The sequence below is a fragment of the Adiantum capillus-veneris genome, chromosome 6 (genome assembly GCF_014529385.1).
Source record: "Adiantum capillus-veneris isolate H3 chromosome 6, ASM1452938v2, whole genome shotgun sequence".
NCBI classification, from domain to species: Eukaryota; Viridiplantae; Streptophyta; class Polypodiopsida; order Polypodiales; family Pteridaceae; genus Adiantum; species Adiantum capillus-veneris.
This window is the reverse complement of record NC_140936.1, coordinates 4,030,512-4,055,953: the sequence shown is the minus strand read 5'-3', so window position 1 is coordinate 4,055,953 and position 25,442 is coordinate 4,030,512.

The window sequence follows — 25,442 nt, the reverse complement described above, 5'->3', positions numbered from 1 at the left end:
TAAAATGGTGTGTTTGCTCGTGTAAAATATAGTTAATATAAGTCACTCCTAATAAAATTGTCCAAATCTAATAGAACATGTTAAAAATCCAAAACCATTCAAACTTTTTTGATAGAACAAAATACCCGATATTGTTATCACAATTTGCTTAAAAAATAAAGTCCCTTGGAAGATACATGCATCGTGATGTATGTGTTGTCAATTTTATTTTAGCTCATTTAAAACATTGAGAGTATACAAACCGGGCTAGCAAATTGCAAAGAATTTCTTGCTCTCAAAAAAGAGAAAATGAATATTTAACATGCAAATTGTGTGCACATACTTTTTTTCATAGAATTTATGTAAATGTACCATTTAAAATAGCGATGATGATTGATGCTCTTCTAAAAGATAAAAATGAATATTTAGCATGCAAACTGTGTGCAAATACTTTTTTACATAGAATTTATGTAAATTTAACATTTAAAATAGCGATGATGATTGATGCTCTTTAAAAAGATAAAAATGAATATTTAACATGCAAATTGTGTGCAAATAGTTTTTTACATAGAATTTATATAAATGAAGCATTTAAAATAAAAATGATATGATTGATGAATAAAGCATTCTTTTGAATATGATTAGCTAGTATATATTTTCATAAGAACAATTTAAAACAACAATATCAAACAATTGAAACATTTGTATATGAAATACTCTTCACGGCCGCGTTACCGACCAAGTTTTTCATATACTTAATACTAAAACAAATGAACTGCACATGCACATACAATTATATGACGTTCATAAGGCCGGGTTAACAACTTGAAGGCCACATTTATGCAAAAACACATGCTTCTAACAAATGACACTCAATTAGCCACGTTACCGATCGAGTGCCACCCAAATCTAAGGAGAAATAATGGCTTGCATACGAGCATCATATAACCGTGTTACTGATCGATGCCCATATGTTTTTTGGGAAAGGGGAAGGGAATTTGACTCACCATAAGGATACTAGATTCACCATGTTACCGATGTAGTACCCAGACAGTAAGCCAATACTTACCACAAGGACACCATCTTCCCCGCGTCACCGAGGTGATGCCCCCGTGATAAGCATTGTTCCGTAGAATAGCTTATGCACACACTCCCATTGTGTGGTAAGGTACCTTATGACTGCCATGCAATATGACAAAAGGCACACTACCACACAATGCATACACACACACACGACACATACCCGGATTGTGTGGTGAGGTACTCTGCTACTGCCGTGCACTGCGACGTAGAGCACGCTGCCACACAATCCCCTTTCTCCCTCTCTCCTCTCAATGTACCTGCAAAGGCTGTCATCTCTCTCTCTCTCTCTCTCTCTCTCTCTCTCTCTCTCTCTCTCTCTCTCTCTCTGTGTGTGTGAAGATTACTCAAAGAATAACACCAAGCGGGCTCGGTCGGGGCCCTATATATATAATTTTTGTGGCCCCGTCAGGATTTTAAGTTTCCCCAGCTGGCTCGCAAGGAAAATGTAAAATCTTGGCGGGCTCGTAGGGAAAACTAAAATCCCGATGGGCTTTTTGTGGGTTCCTAGGTCGCTCTTAATTGGCTTCTTTGTGATCATGTTAAGTGTAATCATATAAATGTGTCAATAAGACCTTGTAATCATACAATATTTGTGGTAATTATGTAAATATTAAATCCCTGGAAGCAATGCACTAAAGGAATTATTCAATTGGTTCTATAGGAGGCAATTAAAAAGAATGAGATCAAACACCCGTGCTACTCAACCGAAAAGGAGACTTATGCTTCATTTTGAAACTTGTACCCCTTTCTAAAAAGATCCAATTTCAAAAATATATCTTTACCCAGAATATTGTCAATTTTACATCAATTTTTGATTCTTTTGGTATCTTTGGGCATGTCACCCTTGTATCTCAAAAAATTTCTTCTTCTATAGCCCCTAAGGAGGTTGACATTTGTCTCCTCAATTGCAGATGCATAGCTAGAGTAGCAGTGAAAGTATCCCACTCTTGACACATTGAATCCTGCAGCATACCCAAAGATTCTAAGTGCTACAACTCTCTCAAGTAGCACGACCTTGTTTCCATTGAACCCCATAAATGGTGACAATATGTTCAGGGAAAATATTGGCAATCCGGGATCTTTAGAACACTGCATTTGAAAATCACAAAAGGTGGCACTACCAATGTAGGCAAGTAGTGCATGAGGGAGGAGGCATCCCTTTTGGAAGAGAACTCTGTTGCTTTCCTCTGGGGCCTTTAGCTCTCCCAAGAAAATTGTCCTTGTCAAGGAGTGAAATTTGCAAAACAAGAAGTAATAAATAAGTAAAAATAACTTTAAAAATTGAAGATTGTAGGAAGGGAGATCTTGGTGAACCTAAACGTACCTTTTGCAACTCGTCCTTGAGAATGACTTTTTCTTGAAGGAGATTGCGTGATCCAATCATCTCTCTTTTGTCAACATCCTTTTCTACCTCCTTGAACTTAAAACCTCTACCAAAATATTGGATACCAAGCTCAACAATCTTCTTCTCAAAACCCTTATCTTTAAGAGTCGGTTTCTCCTCTTCCACTCTTTTCGTGCATAGAGAAATTAGTGCATCAAAATTAGAAAGAAATAAGTTATCGGATGTCTACAGATCAAGTGTCAGAAACTACTCCTTTGAATCTTCTTTTGTATCAATGACATCTTTAGCCACCTCAGAAGCTTCAAAAATGGTTGCAATAAACTAGTCCTCCCTGGTATTAAGCAAGCATTGAATATGGTGGAGAGGGATATACTCTTTCCCATTGATATAAAAGAAGGGAAGACTTGGAATAGTAAGAGAGGACTCAGATAACTCTACCTCATATGTGGGCTCATCAATGACAATACTAGCTCTAAATTAAGCAATATCAAAATTTGAACTCTCCGGATCCTCAACTACAACATCAATTTCTTCCTCCTCTAGAACTCCAATTTTCTCAAGCTACAAGACTATGAAAAATTTGTATTTGTTCCCTCTTTTTGTCTGTATCTTTCACTTCATCTATCTTTCACTTCATCTTGACCTTTGCCTTGCATGTCAACTTTAAGGAACAAATAGAAAATAAAGGCAACTTCCTTTGGAACAAGGTTGCAAGGCTTTGAATGGACATGACAAGAAATGCTCGGTGGTCAAACAAAAAGAATACTTCTTGGAAAATCTCTCTAATCTCCTTGTTACTTTTCCTTTCTCAATTGGGTTGATAGTAAATTCAGCTAGATGAAAATAACTTGCCATCCAACACAAAACACTGACCCTCCACTGCTTCTTAGATTATTTGACCTCCTCTGGTAGAATATCTTTCAATCTTTCTAGCATAATTGCAAGATCAAATTGACGATTGAATATGTCTTATGACTTTGTGTTAAATTATGTACAATTCCATGTTGCCACCATCCATGATAGCAACCAACAACTTCTCACTTGGGCTCTCCTCCAAATTGCCTCTCGAGCCTCAGTAATTAGAATCATTTTTTTGGCTTTGAGAGATGATATCAAGAGATCCAGTATTGAGTGATCAAGCCAAATGATGCGATGTAGATGGGAGATGAAGTGTACAAATATCCCAGATTACATCATGCCAAAATGCAAGATCGCGTCAAAGGTGGATGGGCAAGGCAAAGAGTTGATGGATGGGGAGGGAGAGGAGTTGAAAGATGAGGTGGGATAGGAATTGATGGTCTTGGAAGTGAATGGAGGGAGAGAAAAGGTATGCAAGAGGATATGGCACGATAAGAGTAGGTATGCAAGCCTAGAATGTACAATAAGAGTTATGCGAGATTGTGGAGGGGTGTTTTATTGCACCGTGTGGGCTGGAATCAACAAGCACAAGGTGATAAGAAGGTTTGAAAGAAATAGAGTGGACTGGGATTGCGCCATGTAGGAGCGTCTATGCTGTATAAGATATATATGGAAGGACCATCAATGACACATGTCAACCATGCATGCATGCCATGTGGCAAGCCCCCCATGGTCACTTGTCCCAACGATCGGTCATATATAATCTTATTTGTGACCTCACTTGCATTTTGCAATCGCCTCATTCTGGATTTCCCCCCCTCTCTTTTTGCAAATTCTTCCCACCCTACATGACGCAATAAGGCATTATTTTGCACGTTGGAACCCCCTCTATCACGTTGTCTTGTTCTCTTACTCATTGTGGCTTAAACCTGCACGATGCGATAGAGGCTACTCATAGTTTCTCACACGATCTCCCCTAGCTTTACTTGGGCAATATGCATGCATCAAGGAAAAATTCCCTCCTACTGTCCCGCAAGATGCGGTAGAAGGGGGTCGACAACGTTTTGAGTACCCATCATCGCTTTGTTTGGGAACGTTTTTCTAGATCTTGTGACATCTTCTTTTCATCCTACACCAGAAATACAAGATGGTTGAAGACCTTTGGAGAACTCCTCGTCGCTCCGTTCGGGAGGCATTCTCTTGTGCCATCACAACATCTTCTTATCATGCTTCACAATGTGATACCGTATGCTACAGAAAGTTTGAAGCCTATCCTATCACTTTGTTCGGGAATTCTTATCAGGTATCAGGGAAAGAACAAAGAAAACCACTAGAAAGGTGTAAAATTTTTTGGAGGAGTCAAAGAAACATGATGGAAACCAAGAATAATCAATTGCCAAGCCAGAATCAAAGAAGTATGAAGAGGAGAATATAATTCCAAAATCTCATTAGAGGCCCATTGCTAGGAAGATAATGAATTATCAAGTGAAATCTTTAAGGGAGATACGGAAAGAGCATAAATCTATTTGTCTTCTTATCCCTAGGTTTCTCTTCATGAGAGTAGTCAAGGAGATAGACAAATTGGTTAGCATGATGAGGAGTAAAAATTTTGTTTCAGTAAGGTGACAATCTCAAAGACTTGATGTACCTTCAAGAGGATGCTTAGGGTTTCTTAATAGATTTTATAAATGATAGCTACATTGCAACTGCAATTTCTCATAGGGTCACATGATTTTGTGCTTGTGTCAAGGATGAGGTACAAGTTTGAAAAGGCTCTGGATCCAATTCCTAGTGAGGATCTTGAGGTCTACCAAATTTAAAGTATTCCTCCAGCTTCCAGGAAGCAGAAGAAGTCAAGGGTTGTTATTGAATATGGTACACATCAATATGACACAAGAATGGCCAAGGATATTAAAACAATCAAGGAAGTTGAGAGGGAGTAAGACATGATATCAGAAGATGCTATCCTTATAAAGAATGCATAAATTTTAAGAGCATCCAACTCCCTCCTTTATGAAAAAATTATAGGCCAAATGGTTGTGGATGTCTCCACGTATGGGGATGAGGAGGTGTAATGTGACAGATTCCCTCAGGAAACAAGTATGCTTGTAAACCCAAACATTGAGGTTGGTGATACTATGCTATTTATCTGCCTGAGGTATGTGTTGCCCCCTTGCTAATTATTAGTGCATGCCTGCAAGTGACTCATTGGGGGATGTATTTTATTTGACTTTAGGTGTCTTATGAGGGATCTTCCAAAGTCTATGGCTATGCAAGTATCCATACTTGATCCTCTAGTGGCACAATGCCTATTCAACAAGCACGGGAACCTTTCAGGTTTATTTGTAGAATTTAACATGCTGACATGCAATTACATAATGTACCCCAATTTTGAAGGGTAAGTCTTAAGTCCTATTTAAAAAAACTATTTTGTGGTGTTCCTAGATAATTATTATTTTCTTGTAGAGGCCATTTGAGTCTTATTATCTTCAATGCTTTGGAGAAATATGTTATATGTATGAATTCCTTGTCAAGTATTCATGAGAGAAGTAAATTGTAAGTCTAAAGTATGATCTATGCTTGATGTCCCTTTGTTTTCTATTAGTAGCTCTTTGATTGATGTTTGCTTGCAGTGATACCAAAATTATAGTTGGTCACCTGAGTACCACAAATAAGGATTACAATATAGAATCTTTCAAGTACTAGAATTAAAGGTGCCTTTACAAACAAACTCAACATGTTGTGGATGGAGGGTGCTTGCCAATGCATGGAGATATCTTGAGTCAAGGTGTAGGATGACTACACTAATTGTAAGTGTACATCACATGTGTCATTGATTTGTTTTGAATTTGACTTAGCTTATGTACTTATGTTCTTTCATTTTTTTCTATTTGTTACAATTGCATGAATATCCAGAGTCTTGGGTCATGTGGGTGAAAGAAAAGGCCATTTGTGTGGTCTTGGAAAGACCAATAAACCCAAATGATCCAGAATCTCCTATGGAACCAAATCTAAATGATCTAGAGTCTCCTATGCCACCAAAGAAAGGTAAAGCCACCAAGGGTTTGGATGCAAAGAAAAGGGAGGACAAGAAGAAGAGCCATGCAAAGAAGAGCCCTATAAAGAAGAGCCATGCAAAGAGCTCTAGCTCCGGGGGTGTACTATGTAATCATGTTAATGTATGACGTGAGTTTGAAAGGCGGGGCTTTGAAATGCAAAAAAATTAGGCTTCATTTAGACATGTTAAAAGAGGGGTTTTTTTAATACCCCGCGAACGCATGTTATATGAGGGCTACTGAATGGTGAGCCCCCCCGAGAGCTATACAAAGAGTATCCATGCAAAGAACATCCCTGCCAAGAGGAAGAGCCGCACCAAGAAGAAGAGCCTTGCAAAGAGAAAAGAAGAAGCAAAGGGACCTCCATTCCATTCACCATTGAAATTCAAGGTTCAAAAGAATTTTTGAGCTAACAACAGTAAAAGGGAAAATCTTGGCTCACCTTCCAAACTTCCATTCATGTTGCCAAAGAAGGTTGCCAAGTCTCCCAATCCAACCACCCCTCAGGAGTCAAAGCATCCCCCCCCCCCCCCCCCCCACAGAGCCCACTTCCAAGTCCCCCATCTCAAGCCCTTAGGAGCCCAAGTCATCACCCCCCAAGGAACCTAACTCACCACTACCCCCTCCTGAACCGACTTCACCCCCGCCTGAACACAAAAGGAAAAGGGTGTCTTTAATGATACAAGATCCTCCTAGGCAAAAAGAAAAGTGGAGTTTCATGATTGATTACTCCACAAAATCTATGTACACTTTTGTTCATTTTGTCCATATGAACATACACCCTTTGGTGGTTCATATTTTTGTACTTCAAAATTTAATACCAACTATTTGATTATTAATTGTGTATCATGGTGTCATCTAGATTTAAAACCACATAAATAATGATCACAACAAATTAGAAAAGACACGTATATTTGCAAAATGTGATGATTAAAACATTGAATTCCGGTTTTTTCAAGTCCCTCCAAGTGGCTCAAATACAACTCTTTTGGGGGGGAGGCATGTGATGCATGCGGTTGAATTCTCCATCCTTGTGCTCACAACAATGCCATGCACTTTGAATCTATTCTTATGAGATTTTTCATCAAGAAATTCAAGAGATCCTCTAACATCCTGTAGTCTCCAATTTATGCTTACAATAAGGCTTCTATGCTCAGTGTATGGTGGACTATGAACTTTAGTTCAAACTCTGGACAACTTTCCTCAAAGTCGAGAGGAACCTAACTACCTAACTTACTTCTCCATCTCCTATAGTCATAGGCCAAAACTAATGACTGATGACATAGTTGGTATGAGATAGACATAGAGTTTGGGCTTACTTTATAATTGATATTATTACTGTTGGACGGATACGCTGCGCCGGACGTCAGCACAACAAGAACTCACCTGACATGTAATGTCAGCTAAGGACGAAACTCGACCCGCAGGCGCGTGGAAGCAAGCATAAGGTGTCAACCTACACTCAACCGACTCCTAACTCATTCCTACAGAGGTCTCTACCAATTGTCTAAGTCACAGCCTTCAAGAGTGCATAAGAGGAAACTTCCTACAACGCTTTCTAGAGCCGAACACCCATCAAACAATCTCGAAACACCATAGAACTTAAAGGAGACCCTACTAATACCAATAGGTCGATCTCCCTAAGGTCTATGAACCAAAATCCCAACCCAAAACACCAGGTGAAAAAACACGTAGGATGTCTGGCCAAAATCTGCAGGTCTTCGTTTTTGAAATCTAAAGTGCCTAATGTGTAGTTCTACTCAATGTGAATGCGTGGATATGATGCAATGCAAAATCGGACAACGTATGCTCACCCAAACACCAGATGAAGCTTGTAGAAGAAGCTCGCAAAACCGGACCGTACGCGCGCAATGTAGGTATCGGCGCATAGCTCTCGTTGGGGGAAACACGCTGCACTTCTCCGCACTCGATTCCGACCACCGGAGCACGCGTAGCGTCAAGATGAATCTCACTCTCTCTCTCTCTCTCTCGTACACAGTACGCTCACTCACAGACTTCAAAACTTGTTATTCAAAATGACAAAAAGGTTCTTCATTAAGGTTGGAAAGCGGTATATATACCTTACAATTTCTCAAACCCTAAAGTTCCAAAATCAACCATCTACTCAATCTAACTATCAAAACTGGGATACAATCCGGAAACTTCTATAAGTCCCAATATTTACAAGGTGAAAAATTAGGGTTTCCTCAATGAATGAATAATTACAAAAATAATAATCTTCCGAGTAGTTAGTTGCTGTGGGGTGTGTCCAACTTCTAACACTCCCCTCCTCCTTGCTCATGTTGTCCCCGACATGGTCGCTGATATGCTTCTTCATCGTATCGTTTCTTGCATCCTTAGCAGTGATTCGTATCTTGCATGCAGGTTCATCATTGTCGGGCCAAAAATGTCAGTGTTTGTTGTGAAGAAGCCTGTGTAGAACACTTCTTCAAAATCCTGGAGGTGATAGGATGGTAGAAACATTATCCTTTGATACAACACATGTATCACCTCCTTGGAAGGCTGACCAGACAGATCATAAGCGCAGCTGTAAGTATCCTGGAAGAAAAAGATGCTGTCGGTCACCTGGCCTGGCTTGAAAGTCTCGAACACTGCTAAGAGGGTTCTGCAGATTTTCCTCATCATAATGCATGTAAGGTCAGGCGAGCCAGTGAATGAACAACTTGATGGTGCCCGTTAGGGTTTTCACCATGTATTGGACACTTATTCTCTCACATGCCTTCAGGCCCGGCAGCTTAGGGTAGTTCAACCAAGTGGGTTGGCTCCTTTGCAATATTTCCTGCGCTTTCCACGTCCTAATCCTGGGTAGAGGACAAAAGATGAGGTTGTCTCGGATATTTTTCGGTGCCTCTACCAAGTGGATTAGGTATTGTCGGTACTTTGTAAGCCAAGCCTTCCTCCACTTTGGCTGAGAATCAACAATGAGCTTGATCCTTCTGGTTTGGAGGTATCTGCATTGTAAAGGGGTACGGCTGGCTCTTCTCTGATCCGCTTGTTTATGGTAGCTGCCTCATATTTTAGCAATGGATATGGGAGAGAGGGTTGAAGCCACTCGCGCCTGAGGTTGCTGGCATTGATCTTCTGAATGGTCATAGACTTGAAGACCCTCTGCTCCCACTCCAAGGCTTCCTTTGTGGTCTCTCTGAGATCCACCTCTATTGATTTTCACAAATTTTCCTCCTCTTCCTGTGTTAGATCTTGTGGCTCTTGAGAGGATCCTTCTAGGATTTCCTCTTGCATAGGCGTGTCCACCGGATCTGCCTCATTTTCTAAGTCAATGCCCTCATTGGCTGCTGGCCCTGTGCTCTCTGGCTCTCCTGCTTGCTGTCCTTTTAACTCCTCAATTTGCCTCAGGAGTTTTTGCTTTTCTATTTCTGCTTCTTCGCCCATATTCACGAGGAGGTCATTTAGTTCAGCGTTTATTCTTTCCGCCTCCTCGAGCTTTTTCTTCATGCTTTCTACTTCCTCTTGCAAGGCTTTTTGGCCTTCTTCCATTCTCGTTTGCATGACAATAGATCCTTCTTCCATCATCAATCTCTTCTTTTTCTCTACAGTCAGTTCTTTTTGAAGTTCTTGCATTTGTTCTTCATAGAGTTGACTCTCAGTCGTGATTTGAGTCGAGCTCGTAGCTTTGACTATGGCAGGTGATGCTCGCAGCCTCTAGATGGTCTGATCTTTTACTTTGAGTTGGTCCTTGAGCTCAAGGACCTCATCCTGATTCTTGATCTATTTCGGCTCTTTACTTGGCGTTTCTCATGGATTCTACTTCTTTAGATTCTTCTGCCAGTTGTAGTGTCAAGTTATCTCTTTCCTTCTCAGCATCTAGCAGTGATTTGTTGAGCTGCTGACACTCTTCTTCAACTGATTGCATTATTTTTGCTGCTTCTTGATTGGCTTCCTCCATTGCCAGGCATCTTTGTAGTGCCCTTGCTAGGCTGGCCTGTAGCTCAGCTTCCCTCTCCTTTTGCCTTTGGCTTTGTCCTTGCAGAGCGTCTACTTAAATCTTAATCTTTACTTCAGTGGCCTTGAGAGCTGTCATCTCTTTTTCTAAAGCCATGGATTGCGATCTCAACCCTGTTAGCTTCGTCATCACCACGTCCCAGTCGTTAGAGGGCGGGTGCAGGTCCACTGTATCTGTGGCAATCTCCTTTAATTCAACTAGCCTAATGCCTTGCATATGTTCTTTAGGCCCTGTCCTCGCCAAGTCGAATGCGACTATGGAGGCTTCTTCCTTCGTGTATCCTGCAGTTAGCAGGTCCAAAAATGAGTAATAAGAATCTTCTAATTCTTTTTGCTCACTTCGAGGCTTAGCCTCTTCCTTTGGCTCCAGCTCTTGCCTTTTCTCTTGCTCTCCTCCTTGCCGTTCTTCTGCTTTGTCTTCAGCCTCCTTATCTTCTGGTGGAGGGATGCTAGGAGGTGGCGAAGGTGGTGGTGAGGGATGTGGGATGAGTTTAGGGCTGGTCGGTAGAGATGTTGGCTTGCCCTTTAAATCCGTGTCTGCTTTAGTTTTTCTTTCTCTTTCTTGGCTCTCTTGCTCATCTAGCAGTTTCTGCCTTATCTGTTGTACTTCCTCCTCTATGAAAGGGACATGTGGTATATTTTTTGATGCTGCATCAAGAATCTCAAAGTTCTTGATATAGTCCTCGAATCTGTCCCTTTGCACTCTTCGGGACGATCATGACATAGACTCTAGAGAAGGCTTCCAGATTTCACTTAATTCACCCTTGAGGGCTCTCTCTGCTCGGAAGCTCTCCATCAGCCTCTCTAGTCTTTCCCCTTTTTGCGACCTTGTTTCTTTGGTATGCACTTGGGCAAATTCCCTCTTCCCTTTCTTTTGCTCGGGCTACTCCTCTTGAACTGGCTCCAGCCGTCTTTTCAGTCTTGTAGCCACCCTTGGTGCTCTTTGCGGCTCGTCTTCCTTGTCTTCTTTTAGCCTTAGCCAATCATTCTGAGACGGGGGGTCAGGCCACCTTCCCTTTGCGTGTAGTGCTCCATAAATCACCTTGGTGATTAGTTCTCTTGGCACTATATAGGTTGGCTTCTTGTTACCCATCTTTACTAGGTTGTCATGTATATATGCCACATAGTTGATTATCTTTGGGGTGCCTTTCTTCATTGCCCAAGTGAATGTCGTGGCAATTGCACCTGGCGGCATTCTGTACTTTTGTGGCCTCTTCGTGCACATGTGGAAGTACTGGTTGTACAACTGGCTCATGATTGCCACTCTTGGGTTGGCAATGTCTTCAAAGGTGTAATTCTCCTTCTTGTCATTGTACACCTTGACCTCATCCCTTCTTTTTGTTACACTATCCCCCTTGTTGGAGAGGTCTAGTGCATCTGCTACAACCCGCTCAGTGATATCTCTGTTCCTGGCCTGCCTTGTAGATCTGTTACCTTGGCCACTCCATCCTTTTTGATTCTTGTCACAAACTCCCAGACTCTCTTGATGTCCACCCCTACCAGTATTGCTTCAAAGTAGTTGTGGAGATCAATCTTCTCCAAGTATCCGGCCATCTTTCTTCGTACGAACTCATTGAGTTATCTCGGCAGCATTGGTAGCTTGATAACATTGCCTTCGGTGTCTTTGAACACTCCTTGGTAGATCTTTAGGTAATTGGACTCTAACAGATCTTCTTGTATCCATGTGCTGGTGGGCTTTAGTGTTCCTTTTGGAATGACGAAGGGTTCCACTTCTTCCAGGTAATCCTTGATGGTCATTCTTTTCTTCTTTGCCGGTGACTTCGTGGCTGCCATAGATCCTGTTGCACTCAGTAGTCCGAAGTTAGCGTTTTTTCCACATTAGCTGCGAAACTAAGTTTTACTTATCCAAATGACTTGAAAATTGAAAATAAATCTTAAAAGGAACTTGTGAAGTTGTGCATGTGCTCACAGTGCAAATCTGGCCAAAAATTCTTGTCTAGACATCCTACGCGTAGGATGTCTTTTTCATCAGAATTGGTTCATACTTGACATGCTGGTAGTGTATGGCTCATGGAACATGGCTATATGCTTGGATTTGGATTTGGATATCAAAAAGTGGATTTTTGGGCTGATTCAGGCTTTAGGTCACAATTTGGGTAGAATGTCGATTATAGGTAGCAATTGATGTCCAAATGGGTTGAAAATTGGTATATGGGCTTATTGCACCATGGTATTGGCTCCCATGATGTCACTCTTTGCACAGAAGGCTAAATTTATGCTAGAGACATCCTACGCGTAGGATGTCTTTTTCACCAAAATGATGTGAAACTTGTCCTGTGGGTAGTCCTTGGCCTATGGAACATGGCCATGTTCTTGGATTTGGATTTGAACAAGGATTAATGCTTGTAAGGGCCTGTGTGGTGTTTTTGGGCTCAAAAAGTGTATCTTGATAGTGTTGGGGGTCAAAAATTATTAGAATGGCTTCAAACTTGATATATGAGCTCATGAGGATGAGGTGATTGGATCTAGAATGATCAAACATCCCCTGCATGTCAAAAAAGTCAAATAGACATCCTATGCGTAGGATGTCTATTTCATCATTTTTTGCTTCTGACCACACAGATTGGTTGTTGATGTGTTGGTGAATGTGTTGTGCAACTTTCATGGGATTTGGACAAGATTTGGTAGGTCTATGGCCCATTATTGCCTCTATGCCCTAACTTTGCGTTTTTTCATGCATATGAGGTCAATTTTGGTCCAATTGTGATGAGACTTGGTGGATAGCTTGTAAATGTCATTCAGAAAATTTGCATGATGAAAAATGTTGGAGTTTGTGCCCAGAAGTGCCCTTGAGACATCCTACGCGTAGGATGTCTCCTGGTGTGTTTTTCATGGATGGTGCTTCCAGTGCTTGCCCTTGGTCCCCCTGAGTCCCTTTTGAGCCTAATTTCAACAAAAAAGTCAAATGGATAGAGAAAAACTCCTTGTGTGGACTTCATAGCCTCCGAGCCATTTTCTGACTTTTGGAGTGCTTTTTGGTGATGAAATTTCTTGATGTTGGTCTCCATGGCTCCCCGATCCCTTGTGGATCCTTGCCGTATGGTTTTTGTCAACTTTGGCTTTATCGGAGCTTCATTTGGCAATTTGTCACTCTACAAGCACCCGTGGTTGCGTTTACATACCTTCAATGATTTGTGGTGGTCTACCACCATAGGACTTGGTTGTTGATGGTCTAGGAAAGCAGCTCGTGAAGTTTGGTATCAAACGGGCTTGCGGTTTGGTCGCAAGTGCAATTTGACGCTTTGTGTGTCTGATGCCGTTTCTAAAGTTTAGTGCCGCTTCGGGTCACTTTTTGGTCATGCGGGTCACATAGACTTGTCGAGCATGTCGAGATGCTCCTACCCATGAATTTTGGTAGCATTTGGTCGCCGTTTTGCCGATTTCCCATTTGGTGGCCTCTTGCGGGTTTCTGGGAATTAGGGTTTTTCCTGATGGTTTTCTACTACCTTTGGACATCCAGGAATGCTCTCCTAGGCTAGGGTAAGCTGCTGATGAAGTCTTGTGGCTTTTGGGTTAGCCATTAGGCCGTCGTCTCTACTTGTAGGTCTCTACCGCCCGCTTTGTGTGTGACCCCTACGCTAGTTTTCACGACATAATGACAAACATGCGCAAAAAGCTCAAGGTGGTGAGCCTAACTCTCATGTTTGGAGCTCGTCGGGTAGCCGTGCGCGTCGTACAAGCTGTTGGAAGGTCAGTCCGCTCTAGGTGGCAGAAGCTCTCTCCACAAACTCAATAGTGAGAATGAGCTAAAAATGAGGTGCAAATTTCTTATAATGGAGGTCCCCGAACCACTTTTTATGAAATTTGACATGTGCTCCTATCTTCTTGCAAGATGCGGTTTAGGCTCCAAAATTTCTTGATTTGGACTCCATTTGCTATGTTTACCAGAAATTTGGCATTTCGATCAAAACCTGGCCAAAACACGCTTTCCGCTCCAGTCTCATAATTGCACCCCCACTGTACCATAGGTTGTCCTATAGTCATTGATCAACCCCATATTTTTTGTTTTTCATTACGACTGTTTTTCACCTGCTTTTTGTATTTTTGAAGTTTTTCTACAGAAAATTAGCAATATTAAAAGGAAAATAGCAAATCAAACCCAGAAAATCCCCAAAAATCATAATAAATCACAAACACATGCAATTTTTATGGCTGGATTTCTTCGTTTTACTAATATTTTTCCCGAAAAATGGCTATTTCTACTTATATACACACACCTAGGGGCTTGATTTGGCGTTTGGCCCCATATACCTGTAGATACATGCTGTATAAGGGCATCTGTACTTGGATTACTCCAAAAAATGTCGCAATCAAACAACAACCCTTCAAATAGTCAAAAATCATGCCCTTTTTTGTTGTTTCTGTTATTGGTTCCGCATTTGAGAATGCCTTCCCCCCTCCTAGCCGGAGTCCTCCCGGACGACAAGGTATTGCTTCGGAGTATGTGCCATGCATACGTTGAAAAACAAATTGTGCTAATGCCTGGCCGATTAATGTGGCCCTATTTTATGCATACTCGGTCAATGCATGGAAAAATTAATGCTGTGCAAGAGAAGGGAATAAGCAAGATGCTTATTAGCATTCGCCGTCAAGGTTTCTTGTTTTCTTTGCAAGTAACAGCTGTAACTCTACTGCTCTCTGTTTTATTGTCTTTTTTGCAAAAGGCAATTCCTTTGCCGCAACTGTTGTTAGAGCCGTAGTTGTTACTAGGTCGAGGATTGGCTTGGCCGGAATGGCTATGGGCCGTAAATTCTTTTCTTTCCATTGGTATTTTGTTTCTCCCGATTTTTTTAGATGTTTTGGTACTTCCTTGTTTGCCACTGGTTTGTTGTTGATTGGCATCCACATAAGTTTTTTTTCCTTTTTCAAATGCAGTTGTTTGCCTTCCGTTGTTGTTTGTACTGAAGGGAGTTCCGTTTGCTTTTGTTCTGGTACCCAGATGCGAGTGACATTTGGGTTATGGCTAAGCATTTTCTTGGGGATCCATACCTGTTTTAGTCCCTTGGTTTTTGGTTGAACCATCTGCTTCGCTGGAATTCTTTTGTTGCATTGTTGTTTGTCTGCCATGGCATTTCTATCCTTTATCATCCATACTTGTTTCCCATGTATTGGTAACCTAGATCTGTGCATTGCGGCTGGTGACTTCATATGTCTGTAATTAGCATGGTTGGATTTTACCTGATTGTTGGTCTCGGGTATCAGGTTGTTCTTTGATGGCATTTTTGCTTTTGGCTTCTTTTCCAGTGATTGCATGGCTTGTAGTTGATCATTCTTGTATTGCTGAGCAAAGGCTATCACCTGTTGTTCATGTGTATGCTGAATTTTGACTGCCTTTGCATTCCAATCTATTTGCACATTGTACTCTTTTTGCCAAGTTTGCCCCAACATCATTGGGTGTTGTGTGCTTTTATCCGCCACCACATAGTGATAGCCCTTTTTTTCAGCTATTCCAAATTGTCATAGTGAGCTACCTCACCCTACCAAATTCACCCAAACACTATGGCTATCCCTACCATTTCACTGTAAATAGGTGTGCGTGAGTTAGGGAACTTACCCCATATTTTCTTAGAAACCCTCAGCTAGCTAGTCACCGGGCTAGTTGAGCCAAAAATAAAAAATAAAAAAGGTATATTATGGCCTCTTTGTGTGTAAATATTCCATTATTTATATGGCCTAAATATAAGGATTTTTATAATTATTTTGATATTTTATTTAAATATTTATACCTAGGTGTGTGTTTTATTAAACGTGTATATGCCTTCTTTCATTCTCTACACCATAAGTATATTTTTTTCCAATGTGTACATACTCTAACCTCATATTTTTCTTTTATACAAATCACCCCCACATTTTCACCCTCACCCTCGTGAAAACAAAAAAATTGATTTCTACTTTCTTAGTCATGTTTATTATATTATTTTTATTTACTTGCATACCTTTTTCTCTCTCACCAAAATAATATAAAGAGGGACCATATCATATGATTCCAATATCTTTCCATATCCATAATTCCTCCATATTTTTATTATTATTTTTACTCATTATTATAACACCATGTGCTGATTGAGCTAAAATCCATGAATAGTCCATACACTAGTCTCACCATGTATATATTGCTTTATTCATCAATAATCCTCCTCTATGCATGTGTAAAGTGCAACTTGGATGCTTTGTATTATGATATGACAAAGGAGGGTCTCACTCTTGGATGCATTGTACAAATTCAACAAAGGAGGGGGCCACTAAAAGACTTTTGCAGGCATAAAAAACAGGCTTTTTGGTGAGAATTTTGGCACCTATCTCCACTCCCAATTTGGAGCGGTAATCAAAAGAGAAAATGTAGCCCACGCTCTGAATAATCACCTCAAATGTTTTCATGATTTTTGGAGCAACCACCGATGAGCTATGATTTTTTGAGTGGACCCCAATCTACCCACTTTTCTCACTAGTAGCCCTTAGTTTTCTCTCACCTCTTTCCACACTTCTACACACACACACACACATTCCTCTCCATCCCTCACTCAAACCTGCAACTTTCATGGATTACTTCATCTTCTTCACCATTTCCATCTCTCCTTACTTCATAGCTCAAAAGATTATCATCTCTACACACATATAGCTCAATTTCTCTCTCTAGAATCAAATTCATATTACCATAACCTCTTCATCCTTTCATAAAAAGAAAAAATAAAAAAATAATCAAACTAAAGCCCAGCAAAAGGAGGAGTTTGATCATGGAGAATTCAACTTCCCCATGGTAACAAGATCTGCACCGACAAAGTTCTACAACTGCTTCATTCACTGGAGGAGAAGGTGAAAAATTTCACTTACATCTTGTGGTTTCCACTAAATTGTGTATATTCTCATCCTTCTCTTACTTTTATCATTGTATAAATCATATAATGCACCTTGAGTGCATATGCCATGTAATTTTACCCCATCCTACTAACTTCAAACTACTAACACTAACTGCTAACTTTTTTTGTAAATTGCACCCACTCTACTCTACCGTGGAGTAGGCAACCTCACACAAAAAATCACTCACCTCTCTAGAATCTTCTCTATTTCACCTCAATAATTCTCTCCTCTTGAGCCCACATCCATGTGACTCAAGAGACAAGAGAGCCCCACTCTCATAAGAACATATAAAAATTTTTATAAACATGGTTTTCTATGAAAATGCTGATTAGGTATAATCCTAATTAGGGCTCTCCTCACCTATAAATAGAGCCCTTCTCCCTTTGTAAATGGCAAGGATCCCTACACTATTTCTCACTACTTTGAGCGTTCCATTCACCATCTTAGTTTTAGGGAGTGAGAGTGAGCTCTCTACTCACCATTACATGTGGTGTATAGGAAAGCTTCTTTGAGCTAGTTGTAACATTGCAAGGGGTGAGTGATTCATATCTTCCAATCAAAGTTTTACCTACTCTTGTGCATCAATTTAATCAATAAGTTGGGTGAAAATCACGGGTCAAAACTCTCTTGAGTCTCTCCAATTCACGCTTGGCAACCTCATCTCGTTTGGTTTAAGGTGACGCGTTTCATTTTGAGATTCTTTTGTAGTATCTGCTTGTATGTGACTCAAGAGCTCTTGTGTTTGTTTTTGTTGCTTGGAAAAAAATTATAAGAGGGTTGTATGGTGAGAGGTCTCCCATAACCCTAAGATAATGTGTAAATTGCAACATCATCAAACTTAATCGTGTCTCTTGACTCTCCTCCAAGCTGTTCATACACCCACGTCAATCATTAAAATTGAAGCTAAATTCTTGCACAAAGATATCTCTCTTTCTTGTATGTTTGGTGTGTAAATTAGTGATAGTGTATCCTTCCTCCTTGCTTGTATTGCTAAGGGATTCTCCTCTTTTGCGTCCTAGTTCGCTCTCTAACTAGGTGGTGCCCCTATCTTGTTTGGGTTTGGCTGTGGGTTGGTTGTTGTGTTGTGCTTGTGGTTGCCCTAGCCCCAATTGAGGAACACGGGAGCCTTGAGGGGTGTTTAGAGGTCGCCTCTCTTGTTGCCTGCCCCGGACCGCCTCAATAGAATTTTTGTGGATAAATATATTGATGTATCTGTACATGCAATATAGTCCATCCCAATGTTTTTAACGGATGTGATGTGCTACTTTCTAGCACTTGAGGAGTAGGATGAAGTTGACCTATGAATTTGAGCTGTTGGTATATTTCGTCAGAGATCAAATTTGCTTGAGCTCCCGAATCAAGCAATGCCGTTGATTCAACTTGATTGTTGCCAACTTTGACCGCAATTATTGGCTCCACTGTGTCTTCATCCAACTTCCTCAGTCGAATGGCATTGATTCGCAATGGTAGTCCACTTTGTTGTTGTTGTCGCAGAAGTCTTCTTTTTGCAATGCGTTCTTTTGCTTCTGCTTGAGCTTCTTCTCGTACTCTTTGTTTTTCCTTCATTCGTTGTTTTCCTTGATGAATTTGTTGGAGCATCTCCTGTGTGAGTGGTAGATGATATCTCTTCAGTCGACATCCACTAATCCAGTTTGGCATTTCTTCACCTGCTAATGTAGCAAGCTTGACAGCTCCACTTTGTGATAGATCACTAATCACAAATGGTCCCATCCCTCGCTTTTTAAGTTTCTTGGCATGTTGCTTCAAGGTATAAACAAGTACGTAATCACCTGTTTTGAACTCTTTAGTGCGCACATGTTTGTCAAAAATTTATTTTTGTCTTCTCTTTTTAGCATAGATCGAAGCTATAGCTCGTAAGCGGAGTTCACCTAGCTTTTCAAGATCATCTATTCTTAAAGAGAGCTCATGCCCTGTCCATTCTAAGCATTTTGCTACTTGTAGAGTTGGAATTAAAAACTCCATGGGTAGTATAGCATTTAGGCCAAACACCATATCGTACGGTGTTGTTCCTATTGATGTTTTGTAAGCTACCCTGTATGCCCACAATGTTGAGTGTAGCTGCTGATCCCAATCTGTTCTTGATTCGGATACTATTTTAGTGAGAACCGTGCATAGGGTTTTATTTGTGGCCTCAGCTTGTCCATTGACCTGTGGATGGTATGGAGCAGATTTCCTATGTATGATTATGAATTCCTCTAGCAGATATTCAATGACGTCATTGATAAAATGTGTCCCACGATCACTGACAATTTCTATTGGTAACCCGTAACATACAAAAACATTCTCATACAAAAATTGTGCAGTGGCGCGTGCATCAACTTTTTGTGTTGCCTTGGCTTCAACCCATTTTGTGAGATAGTCCGTAGCGACAATGATATATTGGGTATGGGTGTGATATGTAGGGGGTGAGATAGGTCCCACAAAATCAATGCCCCATTTTGCAAATGCTCTTGCTCCCATCATTGGCCGTAATGGAATCTCATCTCTTTTTATTGGTACCTTGGTGCGTTGACATGCGTCACAACGCTTCACAAACTCTTCAGCATCCATGTGCAATGTAGGCCACCAAAGTCCTGTGGTTAAGACAATTATTTCCATCTTATCGCCTGAAAAATGGCCTCCACTTATTTCGCTATGTCCATGTTTTAGAATCAGCAGGTATTCGCTTTCACTTTCCCAGATTCTAAGTTGATCGTCCTTTCCTCACTTATAGAGTTGGCTCCCAATTAACTGAAAGTCACGAGCTTCCAGCTCTATAGCTTTTTCCGTGCTCTTGTGATGTTCTCAGGGAACATCCTGGTGGTTAGGAAGTCAATGATATATTGACTCCATGCAGGTGCTATGTTTACCTGAAACAAAGTTGCGTGATCCATTGGTCTTTTGGCACTACATATAGTACAATTGGTAACATAAGAATGTGTGTCCGCATACATAGTTGGCCAATAAACCCCTAACTGCTTCAGTCTCTGGTGTGTTTTCACTGTTGAACAATGAAATGCACAATCATGGACATGTGCCTCTTCAAGGTAGCACTCGAATTCTTCCGGATTTATACATAATCGTAGGATTAGGTCCCATCCAAGATGATACAGCTGTCCTGCTATCAACAGGAAGTTTTTTGTTTGTCGAATTGTTTGTTGTTTGGATCTTTATTCCGTATTATCACACCCACTTCCCACTGAAAGAATGCTAACAATTTCCTGAGACCATTTGGGTACCATTTCAATATTGAAAAGATAAGCATCTCGTATATCGTCATCTACTCCTTGAAAGATGATCTACTCGTAAATGGGTTTTACCCTTTTTGACCACCACTGTGAAGTCAAACTCTAGCAATATAATAAACCAGCGTACAATTCTCCCTGTATTTCATGGTTTATTTACCAGATACAAAAGAGCTTGATGATCTGTGAAGAACACAAATTTGTTTGTGAGAAAATAATGCGGAAATTTATTTACAGCATAAATCATTCCTAACCCTTCCTGCTCGGTGGTTGTGTAGTTCTTTTCCGCACTGTTTAACTGTCGGCTTGCATAGCAAACCGGAAAATCCATTGTTCCGTCTCTAGGTTGCCAGAATACTTCCAATGGCATATGCTGAAGCATCAATGTGAACATGGAATATCTTTTCCCAATGTGGTGCCTTCAGTACATGTGCTGATATAAGGTTTCTCTTCAGCTTTTGGAATGAAGTTTCACACTCCTCGGTCCACTCGAAACTGACTAGTAAACAATACAGAGGTTGTGCGATAACCGCATACATGTATATGAATCTTCGATAATATCTACAGTGTCCCATGAATAATTGCACTTGTTTCGCATTAGTAGGCCTGGGTAGGTCTACAATGACTTTAACTTTGTCTAGGTCTGTGGTTATGCCATTTCTTGAGACAATGTGTCCTAAGATGCGGCCTTGCTTAACCATGAATACACACTTTTTCGGGTTAAGACAAATTCGATATGTCCTGCATTTTTCAAAGACCTTTTGCAAATGGTCAATATGTTCCTCTTGTAGAAGAGAGTGTACACAAAGATCATCCATGTAAATTTCTAAGAATATTCTTAGGTATTTCTTGAATGCGTGAGTCATTAACCTTTGGAAAGTGACTAGGGCATTAGTTAAACCAAATGGCATAACTCGATACGCATAAATCCCCCATTATATGGCAAATGCTGTTTTGGGTTGATCCTCCCTTGCTACTGCCAGTTGGTTGTATCATGAAAACCCATCCAGAAAGGAATAAGCCCTTTTCCCGGCCACTCGCTCAAGTACATGTTCTGTGATTAGCAAGGGATAATTATCCCTTATGGTGGCTGCATTTACCTTTTTGAGGTTTACACACACTCGTAGGTTTCCATTCTTTTTGGGAACTACCACAATGGGTGACACCCAATCTGTATATTCGATTTCATAGATGAATTCAGCTTCCATCAGCTTATCAATCTCCTCTTTGATTCGTTTAGCAAATGTGTCATTATATGTATAAGGACGTTGTTTGCTAGGTTTTGCATCCGATTTCAAAGGAATTGTATGTTGGCATATCGATGGATCAACTCCTTTGAGGTCTTTATACGACCAAGAAAATACATCTTTATACTTCTTGTGTGTTAGGCGTTCTTCCTCTTCAGGCTCTAAATCGTTAGCTATATAGACCGGATGAGGATTTTCACCTAGTTCTACAAGGTCTATCTTTTTTGCATTTTCTGGCCCATCGTAAGATTCTTGGTTGGTTCTTTCCCTGATTGGTGGTGTCATGATGATTTTTTTGTCTTGGATAGTAAATTTCCGATAGTGTGATGGTACATTCATGTTCCCTTTTTTTGACTCCCATTTACCATCACTATCTTCTTCAATAGTCCAAATCTCACGTGAAGACCGTTTCAGTTCTTGGTATTTCTGTTTACGCTCCAATTTGGTACACTCTTGGTCTTTTGTTGTTTCTTTTTTTTATTTTTGAGATTGTTGTGATTTTGTTTCGGTTTTAGCTTTTCGTACCTGTTTTATTTCCTCTAGCGTTCTTTCTTTTTGATCTTTTGAGAATCTTCTTGATATGTGATCTTTTACACAATCCTCTGCTTTTACAAGCATCAAATAGTGAGTTTTACCTTTTATCCTGGGCATTAGGTTCTCTCTTGCTTCGTTTCCTGCTCGTTTCCTCTTATAGCGTTCCTGGTGTCTAGGGTGTTGATTAGCAAAATCATAAAACTTGATATTCTCGGTTTCATTTCCACGCTCACTTGAGATGTCTGAACACTCATTATCTGCATCATCATTTACTTTCAGGTATTCAGAGGAGTTATAAAACTCTTCTTGTTCTGGTGGATCTACCGTCTCATCTCCTGGTATAATGCTTACCATGTAGTAGGGTAGCACATCATAGCCATCCTTATCGCAAAATTTTGTTGTTGGACTATCGATAATGGTACATACATCCAATGTTGCTAGTATGTGTTCCCATTCTAAAGGTTCCAAGGCATCTTCAGGGAAAGGTTCTGGAATATACTCTTTGTCCTCTATCGCTCTTTCTAAGACGCAATCCTCTCTTCTTAAGCTTCCACAATGTGAAGCTCCGCACATCCATAGCTCTTTTGGTTGCCCTAACCATGTTGGGAGTTCTGATCCTGCTACTGTGGCTGAATCAAACTCTTACACAGGTGTTTGGTTCACATCTTTGTAACTATGGTCTTTCAGGTGTATTTTAGTTGTTATCTCGCCATGTCTGAGGTATATGTGGTCATAACCCCAATCTTGGACCATCTTCAATTGTTGCATGAATGGTCGTCCCAAGATGATCTCATAATTTTTCTTTTTGTCGAAATCGACTATTGCAAATGTATGCTCATACTCGATTCTGCGCGAACTGACAATCACTTTTTCTAAGAGTCCTAGAGGCTTCTCCATGAACTCATCTGCCAATTGCAGTTTCATCCTGGTATCCCTTAAAGCTGGTTTTCCCCATTTTTTCCAGATTTCCTTGGTGGCGATAGCAACTCCTGCTCCACTATCAAGAATAGCTTTGGAAATTACTCCTTGGAATTTTACTGGTAGCATGGTGTTTCCATCTTCCCCTTCGCAGTACTCTACAACCTTGTTCAATGGTACTGGCCTAGTGTTTAGTGGAGGCCTGTCCAACACTCTGATCCCTTCCTGTAGCTTCAAGGTGGGGTCTTTTACTCCAAAGTTTTCTAGGAATTTACCTACTGTGGTCCACATGTTTGGTCGTGACCTTATGAGTTTTGCCAATGTGATGGTGCACGCCACCGGGGTGGACAAGAAAGTCTTTGAGATGGGATTGCTCTCACTTCCGACTTAGCTTCATACTCTCCTAGGTAGGAGGGTAAAGTTCTCAGCGAGTCTGGTTGGCTGTGCCCCGAACTAATTGATCCTTGGTCTCCCCCTTGTGAATGTATCTCAAAGTTCATTTGCGACCTTGCCTCAAATTCTTCAATAGGAGGTAAGGTTACATTCTTTTCTTTTCTCTTGCTATTCATGTGGTCACTCATCCTATTAGCCTCGTTGGCCTCACGGATTTGCTTCCACAGATCGTCTAGACCGTTACAGTCCTTACCCATTTCTGCCAATATTTTAGGCTAGAACCCGTCACTTGTCCCATCTGTGGTATTTGGCACTATGATAGGCTCTCCTCTAGACTCATAGGCATTAGTGAGTCTTTCCTTTGTTTCCACATGTTTCTCTAAAGTTGGTTGGATAGGGGTTGGAGCTGGTGCCTCATGCCAATTTGCAGGTTTACCCAGCAGGTCTTCCATCAATGATTGAGCTGTTTCAATCATCTTTTTACACATTTCCAACCTCTGTTTTCTATTTATGCATATGGATAAGTCATCCACCTTTTCTCCTGGGTTTGGTTCCTTTTAAGTCTAGCTTCATAAGCTTTTAGAAGTTCATCCAACTTCTCATTTACCTTGTCTGCCAGTATAGATCCTCCTGATCCTGCACTTTTGGGCTCTGCTATTTCCTTGGGTGCTATGGTTGCTGTGGTGTGTGAGCCTAAGCTAGCTAGATCCTCTAACCGCTCCAATCTATCCTTTGTATGTTTTAACTCCTCAGATAGAGCTGTTTGCTCTTGTTCCTTCCTGGCTTTCCTACGCACCTTTCTAGCTTCCAAGTGCTTCTCTGATTCCTCGTTTCTGAACTTTGGGCATCAGTTTTTGGTTCTTCAACTATGGGTTCGTTCGTCCTTCTTTGAGCTTGGGCTCGTGTTACCGCCTGGATGGGTATGATTGTTTCATTTTCCGATCCTCGACTGGAAGGTACCGTTTCTAGCATGTTCAAGGTGGTTTTTGCTCCTTTGCTCAGGTTTTTAGGGAAATCGGGAATCAAATGAGTAATTCCACATTCTGGGCAATACACATTGACTCTAATGATTTCATCATGAGGACAGTCTCTAGCCAATGGTCTCCACCACACTTGTAACAGGGTCCCTTGGGTTGTTGCCGTTTCTAGCATGTTCAAGGTGGTTTTTGCTCCTTTGCTCAGGTTTTTAGGGAAATCGGGAATCAAATGAGTAATTCCACATTCTGGGCAATACACATTGACTCTAATGATTTCATCATGAGGACAGTCTCTCAGCCAATGGTCTCCACCACACTTGTAACAGGGTCCCTTGGGTTGTTGAGGTGCTCCTTGAGCTCCTCTTTGTTGGTAAGCATGTCTCTGTACGCCCATGCCTCCATTGGCTATGAGCAACAATGTTTGTTCATCTAAGCTATATCTTCCTTCTCCTACTGCCTGTGCAGCAGTTGGTGGTCCTGTATTTCCTATCATGCTCCATGGTTCTGGTGTCGAGGGTTCTTCCGGTGGATAATAGACAAGGTTTGCCGCATATCCATTAGGATCTTCATAATATGCATGCATAGGCACGAAAGTCTTATCCTCTGATTCAGTTACAATTAGTGTGTATCTTATACCAACTAGTCGTAATCCTGGTAGGGGTGGTTGTTGCCCTAACACCGGTTGTGGTCTTTTTACACCTACACGTTCTAGTAGGTTGCCTGCATTATATCTAGCATCGGTGGAACTTGAGGAGAAGCTACCGGAGCTTGGGGAGTGTAAGGTCTCTCTCTCACATATCCCTTGTTATAATAACATTCCTCGGTCCCATGGTTTGTCCATTTTTGTTCAGTAGCACACCACTTGGGCTGTTTAGCCTGGGGTTTGGTGTACAAGTTGATCTGTTTTAGCACTTCATCTACAAGATGCTCCTAGTTTACAGCTACTT